This window comes from Ostrea edulis, chromosome 6 (assembly GCF_947568905.1).
Source record: "Ostrea edulis chromosome 6, xbOstEdul1.1, whole genome shotgun sequence".
Classification (NCBI taxonomy): Eukaryota; Metazoa; Mollusca; class Bivalvia; order Ostreida; family Ostreidae; genus Ostrea; species Ostrea edulis.
Window position 1 is genome coordinate 86,758,360 of NC_079169.1, and position 12,269 is coordinate 86,770,628.

A 12,269-nucleotide genomic window follows, 5' to 3' on the forward strand; every position below is an offset into this window, starting at 1 on the left:
CTCTGAGCAGGTGCACCTTTCTCGCATTTATTTTCTCTCATTTGGGTTGATCCGCAGCACCCGCACACCATCACATTACCGTGCGAGGGGATTTAGACACTGTGCACAACCAAGAACCCTGTCTGCCCTCCTTGAAATCTACCTTTTATATGATACCATCGACCTTCCCTCTCAGCTACAGACCTTTTATTGGATCATGCATGCTTTTACCGGATTTTATTCAGCAACTGACCACGTGTCTTAGTTTCGTATTTGCACACATCTATATGCTAGGAATCATGGTGACACCTACATGTTGCATAATATCACCTTTCTCATCAAGCACTCAGCTACACCTGACATGTATCCTAAAACTATTTTATACATTTTTACACGTGTACTCTCACTTCAAATAGGGATGTTTCCATTTTTACGAAAATTGACCGGACTTATAGAGTGAAACTGCCCCCAGATACCTTGGACACAAGACACATGTATGGTAGCGTGGCGAGAATTCCATCGTCGTTGAAACTAGGCTGAAGATTTCTGAATTCACGAAATATTCCCTTGTCATATATCAAACATTGGTATTCATTTCACTGCGACAGATAGCTGGATGCAATTTCAAAAACATGAATGTTGTCAAACAGCGATAATGCCAAGATCAGATGTGTGGATCTGTATCTGAATCCCCTGGTCACTGGTAAATAGATTGGAAAGCTGAAGATAACGAACAGTAATCAACCTCATAACTCTTGCAAATAATACAGAATTAAGAGTAGGGCAAATACGGATCCCATTAGCTGAGGCCTGAAGACATCCACCACGGATCCCATTAGCTGAGGCCTGAAGACATCCACCACGGATCCCATTAGCTGATGCCTGAAGACATCCACCACGGATCCCATTAGCTGAGGCCTGAAGAAATCCACCACGGATCCCATTAGCTGATGCCTGAAGACATCCACCACGGATCCCATTAGCTGAGGCCTGAAGACATCCACCACAAGCGGGCATATTTTGCCCATGACAAAACTGCACTATTGACGTAGAGGTGAATACATTTGGAAATATTTACACAAGATTTTATACAAACCTGCTTGTATACCATTCAAAAATACAGTCTGGGCAATATCAGAGAGATGGGCAACCGTCTGGGTATAACTTTGGGGTGCAGTTTTGTAAGTCGAGGTAATTAATGTAGCCACCATTTCTAGCGATAATGAAATTGGACATGGAACTGTTTATCCTGACCCTTGCTTTTTGGGCTATGACGTGCGAAAACATGTGCCAATAATATTTCCGTGGGAAGATTTGAGACCAAATAATTCTTCAGTTAGGTAACAGAGTGGATATTAGCAACTGTTAATTTCATATATTTTTTAATATGACGCAATGGCATAGTGCCAATACTATTTCTCCCGCAATGTAAAACTATGGTATCCGGATAGCCAAACTATTGAACACGTTCACGTATTCGAGGCTCCATATCTTCCCAACGCATGCCTCTCTTGCCAAACCATCTTATGGAAATGTTGTGGGGCTGAGGATGTACATGTAGGTGCTGGTTTGTGTAATTCGCAAATGTGTGCTGGTGGGCGCAATGAATTAAAGATTAACCCACTATCCAAACTATAGTGTCGGTACCTGCAAACTCAGCATACTGTTCAGGCCCGTAGGCAGGATTTTTCAAGGGGGAGTTACATAGACTCGCAACGCGAGTCTATCACCTCGCACCGCGAGGTGCCACTACGGCAGGGGGTCTGGGGTATTTGGTGCAAAATCCTGCAATCTAGCAATTTCCTGGCACTTAATTTGAATTTTGGAATCATGCCTTTTTTACTATGAATTTTCATGATTTTCATAAAAAATCCCGACTTTAATAGTCACAATTCAAACAAAATGCCGACTTTAATAGTGCTTAGTAGTTTTCAAGGGGGGGGGGGGGTTCGTACGAAACCCACGAAACCCCCTGACTACGGGTGTGCTGTTAGCAAACAATATAAATGTTGCAAAGTAATGAGTATAAGATTGAACTGCATTGGATTTCCAACGACTTTTAACTTTAATTTCGTCTTCGGGTACGCCCTCTAAGAACAAATGTGCAGCCCCACCTATTCGAAATGAATGAGATTTAAAAGTCCAGACCAATAAATTTAATTGACTTGTGGAGTACCGCCGTAAATTATATTATCCCGCGTTTCGTTAGTAATAGCGGGAAAATGTTGTATTTACGGTACAGTATATTGTACGGGTAGAATGGAATGATCCATTATTAGCCAATAGCATGTGAGTTAGAAAAACAGGTTTTCGAGCAGGTATTCACTTCTTGCCGCCGTTCGTCACGAGATAGACGAAACTTAATGGATAATTAAATTTTATGTTTTTGCGATTTTCATCGTTTTATTTCTAGTTTTTTCCTGGCCGGCCCTGATGCTATATAGAGGGGATTTGAGGTATATTTAAAAGTATTGTTATTTATGTATTGCTCATATTCTGTATATGGAGTTGGAAGCTTATCTTAAGTTTTGTATATGGGAAAACGCCTTGTTTTTCTGCGAATTGTGTATTTAGAATACAATAAATTACGGGCGTCCAGCAATCACGGCTGGCTGTCAGGCAATGTATGTTAGTGTTATGTTTTTGGTGTTAAAATGTAGTATAGTTAATACTTGATATGATGTTAGAGGTTTTGAATGGAGGTGACAAAAGAATAGGCCTTGAACATTAGGTCTGATTGATAAGAATTGATGTAAGTGGGCAGATAAAGTGGATGTTTGTTGAGTGGTATTTGAATTGCGGCGCGGGCCCCTTAATACTTGACACCGTGAACACACTTACTCGTAACAATGCAAAGATAGCTAACTCTAAAGCGGTTGCAAACATAGTAGCTTCATATGAATTTGAGCAGATAGAGGACAACGCAGGAATTAGTTGACCTAACATGGGCAAAGTGATTGGTGCTCTAACGTCTTTAGAAGGGTTTAGCGGATGCAGTCCTTCAAGCATTTTTTGGACAATATTTACATTTGCCATTGCATTTCCTTATATGACAGTACTAATGAAATTGAGATTCAATTTCGTATAACATGAAGTTGGTCACGTGATCAGTCTTTTCTTACGTACATGTATGAATACAATCACCGCTTCAAAAGTTAGTTCCTCTACTTTCACCTGGCTTCTTGCTTATGCAATGCAGTGGGGGATTTAGACCCCCCCCCCCCCTTTTCGCCACAAATTTAAATAATAGAAATATGGTGAGTAAAATTCCAGACTGGCACCCAAAATGGCCGAGTATTTTGGTTAATACTTGACTTTCACACACACCCTTTCGTAAACCCTAGATCCGCCACTGCAATGACACCATAACAGAAACAAACGCAGCAGCTAGGATATTTATACAGAATTTATTTTGCAAACAAACAAAATTTTCATCAATTCATAAAACAGAAACATTAAACATACCGATCTGTTGTTTCATTTTAAACAGTTTTAAATACCGTCTGCAACTATGCCTAAATTGCAACTTCTGAATGGCGAATTTATAAAATAAAGTTCTATAATATTCGAAGCGAAAAAATGTAGGCAGAGTTATAAGCCTATTTACTTTATGATGATAAGTTAACCTGTTGTTTCCTGGCAACTGCCATCACGGCTACGATTCAGCATGATCATAAGCGAGGCTGGTTTCGAGGCTCGAAAAATCATGTTCATGTCAGGGTACCGGTGCGAGTCTTCATTAAAATCCTACAACAGAAATCTCTCAAGTGAACAAAAACTCCGTCAGTTCGTTTTTATTTTCTCTTACACACACTGAAGGTAAATAAAAGAAGCAACCTACCTACACTTTGTCTAAATCTGTCCTACTGTCTCGAATCGTCTCCTGCATTGCTATAACCGCGAGTCATAACGATGAACATGCCATTGTTTCTTTCCCAAAACCTGACTAAGAGCTTAACGTTACAGCTGTTTCGTCTTTTTTAACCTTTTCAATTAAATATCTATATCTTATATTTTCTTTGATATTGTTCCTAATTTTTTATTCGATAAAACTCTAACGAACTATATTTTGTGTTCTACGATCGTTATTTCGGTCATCTCATAATCATGGAAGCTCGGTAAGAACACAAATCAAAATAGAAAACATAAATATAAGAAATAAAATATCATTTTTGGGTGTTATTGGGATATGACATGAAGTTGGTACGTGATCAAATCTACTATAACGTCATATCCCAATAACATTCAAAAATGATATCTTATTTCTTAAATAAATGTTTTTGTGTTATCGACATGGCCCTGAATTTGGAGCTGATAGCTTATGCCACTCGTGTAACATCTGGCAGGTGAAAATGATATTAAATTTGCTGCCATATATGCGATGTAATTAACAAATTGATGAACTGGTGGTGGCCAAAGAAATGGTAATGAAAACTTGTTACGAAATACGTTAAACGAGTCCAATCCTCTCTGGTATGTGTTAGCCGTAATTTTTGCGACCGCAGCAGGTAGTATGGTGTCTATGTGAGGTTTAAGAGATTGAATAATTCCGGTGGAATCTGAGTAGGCTGACTGTTCGCTTTGGGCGCTAGTGCTCTGAACTTTGCCTACTGAACACGAGAGATTGAATCAGCTATAGAGTTATAATAGCCCGGGATATGAACACATTTTATTTGTATGTTGCATGCAAGGTGAAGATAACGAACAGTGATCAATCTCATAACTCCTACAAGCAATACAAAATACAATACAATGCATCTAATACAAAGTAACACTAAAGACCTCAGTAGGTGCATGACGCGCTGAGACTTACTGGTTTGGGAATTGATAATGTGGACTAAGGCCATATTATCTGTATTTATAAGTAATTTTTTGGCAATGAAATGATCACGCCATATCCAGATTGCAGCAACTATGGGTATGAGTTCCAGAAATGTAATGTCTCTACGGACTTGAGGGGACCAAGAATTTGGCCATTAAATGACTGCCCAAATGTTGTTAAAAAACGCACCCTTACCACAGGACCACAACTGTCGGTGAAAAGGTTGTGTGCCTCGTTATCAGACCAGCCTATGTCAGGGAACGGGGTTTTACCATTGTAGTTTTCGAGAAATTGGAGCCATACTCGAGCATCTTCCTTCATTGAGTTAGTTACTCTTATAAGGAAATAGGATTTTTTATACCAATTGTTGCATTGTAAGAACGGCGGCAGAATGCCCTGCTGCCAGGAAGTGCTTTAGCAAAAAAGTTGAGTGAGCCACAAAGCGACTGCATATCTTTCAGAGAAACCTTTCTGGAGCAAAGGAATGAAGCTAAGGAAGACTGAAGCTCTGAACATTTAACAGCTGGAAGGAAAATAGTTTGTGTAACTGTGTCGATACCTAACCCCAGAAAAGATGAATTAGTAGTGGGACCCTCCGTTTCCTTTGCATTAATAGGTATACCAAATTGTTGACACAAGGTTTCAAAGGACTTTGCCAGGTCTGAACAATGTGACGTGTCCCCCTTCCCAGCAAATAAATCAAAGTACTGAAGGTACTGAAACGTTGTGACGTTTGGCAGCGAATGGCATGGATTCTAATGCAAGATCGAATTAAATGAAGGATATAATATGTTGGATGGTATTATTTGTAATCCAGAAGCATATGTTATACCTTCAATTTGAGGTAATGAAATGTGTTAACTGTTGAAACATTCTAAAACTGAGTAGCAATCATAATTAAGCTATATGTGAGGAAGAGACCCATAGGCCACAATGCACATCTGACCTACCAAGGATGTGTTTAGTAGGAAGATTTTTAAAAATGTGGTCCCATCCAACCCCTTGGAGTCGTAACTAAGACACACTTGAATCTAGACTAACTAAGGATGCTTCCATATCAATATTTTTAATGATGCCTTTGTTGTTCTTGAGAAGATTTTAAAAAAAAAATCCTATATATTTCATTGTAAAGTATTGATCCCCAATTGTTGGCATACCCTACCCCTGGGGGTTATTACTTGAACATACTTGAATCAACACTATGAAACGAAGGTTTCACATAAGTTACAGTATTTTTTACTCTGTGGTTGTTGTTGTTAAGATTTGTAAAAAAAAAAAATGTGACAAAATTTTCACTAATTCTTGGGTATTTCCGCTTAAAAGAGTTCATATGAACAAAATTGATTGTATTTCCCCTGCATAAACTGGTAAAGCAGACACATGAAGCAACTGATTTTGAATACAAACATTTTTGGGCAAGTCCTCTGGGTTAAGATGTTCATATGGACAGGCCTGTCTTGCATGCTTGTATAAAACATCACCTTTTTCGAGAACAAAATGAATATCATTCGCATCCCAATCTCCAAACAATTTTTGGTTAACTGCATTAAATGCAATGCACACAAGTGAATTTGCTACACATTGTTTACCTCTGCTATATTCTGAGAAAGTTTCTGACCCTTGATGAAAGTTGGCAGACACGCATTTCAAAATTATGGGATCTTTTCTTACATTGTGACTTTTTCTTTTTTTTGACAGATTTTGGGCTCTCCCTTTGATGACTATCAAAATCATGATTTTTTTTTTTTGCTACCCTTCATATCTGATGACGACAACAACTGTCAACTCTTGAAATAACTCATTCAATTCTTGAGTCAAAGTTAAACCAGTCCAAGAAAATTTCCACTCTTGAAATATCAACTCTTGAAAACAAGTGTCAACTCTTGAGATAATTCATTCAACTCTTGAGATAAATCATATTTCGTGACAAAGAAATGTAAACTTGATTTCCAATATATTACTTCCAATGGAGTTCTTTTCTTGAATAACAAATATATTCACAAAAACATGTTCATTTATATTTCTTAATCAATGTTTACAGTTATCTGACTTGACCATGAAAGAGCGCGGGAAATGGCGCTCGGCCCTTTCGATCGAAGATTACATGTTTACACCCAGATTTAGTATTAAAATCTCAAAAAATGCGTCCAAAAGAAATATTTTGGTAAAATTGTACGAAATTAACACATTGGGTTTCAGATAATTACCTTGAGTTAATGCGTTGGCAAGAATATATCAGTTCTCTCAGGCAAGACGTTTTCTCCTTGTTGATAAACAGGATAGCGTGGCGCGTATGGATACAGAGAAATAGTGTAGAGTTTAATATTAAAATTCTAATTACACACAATTTCTGCTTGATAAATACAACAGATCACATACAAGGAAGACTTCTTCAATCTGACATAAAACAGAATTTATATATAACAGTTTAATAAAAATGGAACATAATATCAATGTGAACTATTTTTTGATAGGCGATAAATCGGCTAATTAACATAATTTTCAGACATAAGAGGAGACAGCTGTTTACCCAGAATTCCTAGAGAAAAATAGACCATGTTTCCCCCGTCTATATGTGAAAATGCGAATGAATACAGAAGCATTGCAAATCGTTTCCTACAGTCCAATTCTGTTTTTCTAAGATCGTGGAATAAAATGTTGGCAAACGACAAATAATTTTGATCTTGTTTACAAACCTAAACACTAATTCGCGATTCCTTTTGATGTGTGGACTTTGTTTCATATCGAAGGGATAAAAATTGCGATTTCATAAATTCTTATTTACACCAAAAGTCAATAAAAGCGTGCAATTGAGGGTTTCAAAATCATAGTTTATCGACCATTCAAAATATATATAGTAACATGCGTTTATTAATGGTAAATATCTGTTGAACACTCACCTCAAATTGTTTCAAGTTAAGTATGACAGATTTTTTTTTACAGTCGGTCAAAGTATGGTATATTTTTCGAGATTTTTCTCACATGTAACCTTCGTTACTGAGTCCTTGACATGATAATATGTAAGATAAACATTAATTTTCCATGTATTATTCCATAACTTGTATTGGAATTGACTGAGCATATATTTTTCTAATTTGCGAAAGACAATAAATACAGGTTTTCAAAGAAAATATTTAATCAACACAAGAAGAAATTATTTGCTGTAAAAGTCAGCAATAAGATTTTAAGAGCACAAAATAAACGACTAGATATCACTTTCAATATCTTTGAAATGGCAAAAAATAAAATTGATTAACAAATATTCTCGAACAGTTCAATATGTATGAAACATGAAAACAAAAGACTAGCAATAGATATAGAACGATAGCTTTTTTGTATGTAAATGAAGTAGCGCTATAATTATGTAACGTATGTTTCAACACTTGCACAACAGTACATCCATGAAAATATTATGCCAAAACGATGTCACCATCAGTTATTCTTTACGATTGATGTTGCAAAATCATAACGACATCACTTAATTCAATGGAAATACCAATTTTAATAGAAATATAACGTAGACAAGCAAAAATATTTACCAAATGTGTCTTTTCTTCTGAATTTATTAATTTACAATAAATGTGCGATTAAAACAAAAGTGATAGATTGATGTTTCGCTATATAAATGCCCATGATTCTTATAGAAATAACAGACACATATTTTGAAACCTGGATTGCTCTTTGTTATAATAAACAATGAAAGTAACGTATGTTTCTTATTTTTCCTTTCATTACTATAAACACATCATTTCTATTCCAAAAATGGAAAAAATCATATGTACCCATTTCTAACAATCTGTTTACAATAATAATATAAAGAAAATGTTTAATTTCCCAACATTTTGATTAAATGTATACCGAATCTTATGTTTTTGTTGCTTATTTTGGAATACCTTTCCATAGAAACTGTCAGTATAATCCACCACGCGGTGTTATGAATGAATATTTAACGTGAACCTTAAGACATAGATGTCCCCTATTAATTTTGAGGTCAAAAGGAAAACGGTTAAACTACTCTGGACATACGCTATTGTCCGTTGAGAAATCTTTCCTTGATAGACATCAAACTTGAAACACTGGTGCCCCTTATGAATAGATGACCCCCATTGGATTCCAAGTCACAAGGTCAAAGGTCATACAAAATTACTCAAATGACCAGTTGCTTATAAGTATTTTGAGAGGCAAAACTTACATGTATCATTATGGTAGCCTTTGACCGGTAGTTAAACCTTTATTTTCACTGTCTATACAGACATTCTACCTTTTCAGTATTGCCACAAGGGGAGCATATAATATTATTTCTAAAACATTTTTTCATGGTTGTTCTTATGTATTAATACATTTTTCTTCATGGTAGTTATTCTGTACTTCTACTCTCACAAGCGCCATTTCTGAAAAAAATAAATAAAAAATTAAAAACAAGTAGAATAATATTACGTAACGGAATTTGTGGTAACATATGTTACACTCAGATAAAATATTTTTGAATGATTTCTCTATAAGATTGCATAGAACAATCATCAGAGATTAGTCCCTTCATTTCTAAGATATATTATGAAAAGATGCTGAATTCTAGCAAATTGATAAATGTAGAGTTGCATAGTTACATGTATCATAAATAGGACAGGAGCAGAGGAAAACATGTCCTGTATTTCTTGCAGAGGATATCTGTATATGCTAGTGAATACGGGAACAATAACACATTTGTTTCCTCATAACATAGTTGATATTCAACAAACATATCATTAATGATGATATTTTGTCAATATGTAGTTCAATATTTGATGTCGAATCAAGCATTTCATTAAGTAGCATACGTTACTTTGAGTAACGTATGTTACCAGCATTCTACTCAATGTAATTCTTACACCAGAAGAATTTCGAGATATTTGGAATACGATATACATTCTTTGATATCAGAAGAACAAATTCAGACCAAAACATTTCATCTGCTTAATCAATATTGTATATCAAACATTGCAGTTGTTGTAACAGTACTTACCGTAAGAGAAAATTAATCCTGATTCTCAAAGTTTAACACGTATTGACTTTCAAACTCAAATGTTCATAGTAGACGTTCATGTCGTATACCACATCATGCAGAGAGAGAGCAAAAATACGCTGGAAATTGTTCTATCATTCCCTTTAATTAATTTCTCGGTAACGAATGTTACATCACGAATGTTACATCTTGACACGTTTGTCAAATTTCAGACCAACCAATGACTTCTGCAAAAGAAATGTTTATATTTTCATTCTCTGTACACTACGAGGTTTTCATAAAAGGGGTAACATTTGCTCTGCAAATACGTTTTCATAAAAAAAATTAGTGTATCGTATGCTACATTTCTAAAATCAGAATTCAAAATTTTGAGAATATGATGACTTCTTCTCAATGCCACATCCAAATATCGCTTGATGAATATTTTCACACAGTTTTTGAATATTTTAGCGCCAAAATAGATCAAAAACATAATGATAATACGAAATCTTTGTCCATACATTGAGTGTTTAATTGACCCTATGATCACATAATATAATCTGGCGACATGGAGTAATATATACACCACTGCTTAAAATCATACGCAAAAGTTGTTAAACTTTTATTGAATGAAAATTTAGGAAATACAAATGATATTAACGCAAAGAAAATTTAAAAACACGCTCTCAGATTTTTATATTTGCTTGTTCAATTTTAAAAATTGAGTCGGCGACAGTCACGTACGTTACAAAATTAGGGTATCTACGCTTCCTACCAAGTTTATAAGTAAAGGGGAAATAAAAAGTATACCATGCCTAGGGAGGCTATGGGTCCATGAATGTATAGCACACAAAATATATGATTTGGTATAGCTTATTTTCTAATAAAGTGCCGGCGACATCGATTGCACGCTTTTATTGACTTTGAGTGTTTAACTCGCTTATCGTAGAGGGTAAACATATGGATCCTATATCAATCTCAAAGTGAATTGTGACAGCTTTTACGTTGCATTAGCATATGTGACAACAAATTTCTTATATTAAAAATCAAAGCGATTTCGCAAATGGTAGTGATTAAAACAGGGCGCCATTGAAGCTGGGGTCTGACATACGAGGCTGACTTACGTCACCTCGAAAAATCATCTAAGTAATACATTATGTTCTGACTATTACACCTTTTAGCCAATACCCAGTGGAGGAATGATGAAAATTTTGAAACGTTTTCTTGATGTGAAATCTGTATAGGTAGCGCGTGATCAGGATGATAATATTGCGGAGTTTGACGATGATCTCCGATGGGCATTGCACTAATCAAGGACAGAGGAGTTGTCTATCTTTAACGCATAATTGTTCTATTCGTTAAGTCTGATAATTATCTCCTTAAGTCAAGGTACAAGTTTGTATTTACATGGAGAAATATACACTTTATGGATCAAACTAGTACAGAAGTAAATAACACAAATATAGAAACTAAGAATATGGTAAGTATATAAGTTGACACACATAATAAGAATATGGTAAGTATATAAGTTGACACACATAATTTTAAGCTTAGAAAGTTTTTCCAAAAATATGTGCATTACAAGAATCTTTTACTGCTCTTTATATATACATGTATCAGAAAATAATGCTTGGTTTTCTTTGAAAGACAAAAAAATAAAATAATAATAATAACATATGTTATTCTGTTATTCAGAGTTACTGGGATGTCATTGGCATTCATATAGTGAAACAACTTTTCCCTTTGGCATTGATATTTAGAACAATTCATAAATAAGTGTTTGATATCCTCCCATTCAGAGCCACAGTATAAACAATCTGAAAAGTCTTGCAAATGATGTGAAAAAAGATCAGCTTTCAAGTTACTATTAAAACAATTGAAAAGATATTGCAAATGTTACTAATGAAAACAAGAAGCAGGAGGAATTCAATAACATTTTCTGTGTATATAATGAGAATAGATAATTATATTGTTTCAGTTTACGAATAAACGTGTAACAAACACATGTACTTTCTCGCCACAACGTGCCTGAAGCTGATTTGTTCAGTGAGAAAATACAAGCTGTGTAGTACATGTACATATCATAGCCCCTATTACCAGTATGTTCCGATATTCCGTAAGAGACTCTATTTTGTATAGATCATTGGTTTACATTTTATAGTATTAAACCAAGGTCTCCCTTTTATCCACTGTGTATTAAACACATCACCTCCATCAATGTTTATTGATAATCCTTATCTAGTTTGTCACAGAGGTTTGATCAATTTGTATATAAAAGCTATAAAGAGCAAAACAAATTTTCATTTAAATAAAAGATATAAGGAATTAATTGTCTAAGCTGTTTGTTCCACGGTGTATATAAATAGTGAACATCTCGCCGAATATACATATACTTTCATAATATGCAACAGGAAAACAGATATTTGTTTCTTAAACAGTGTTGGGAAATAAAGCATTTGTATTACGTCAGATACCATTGATTGATTG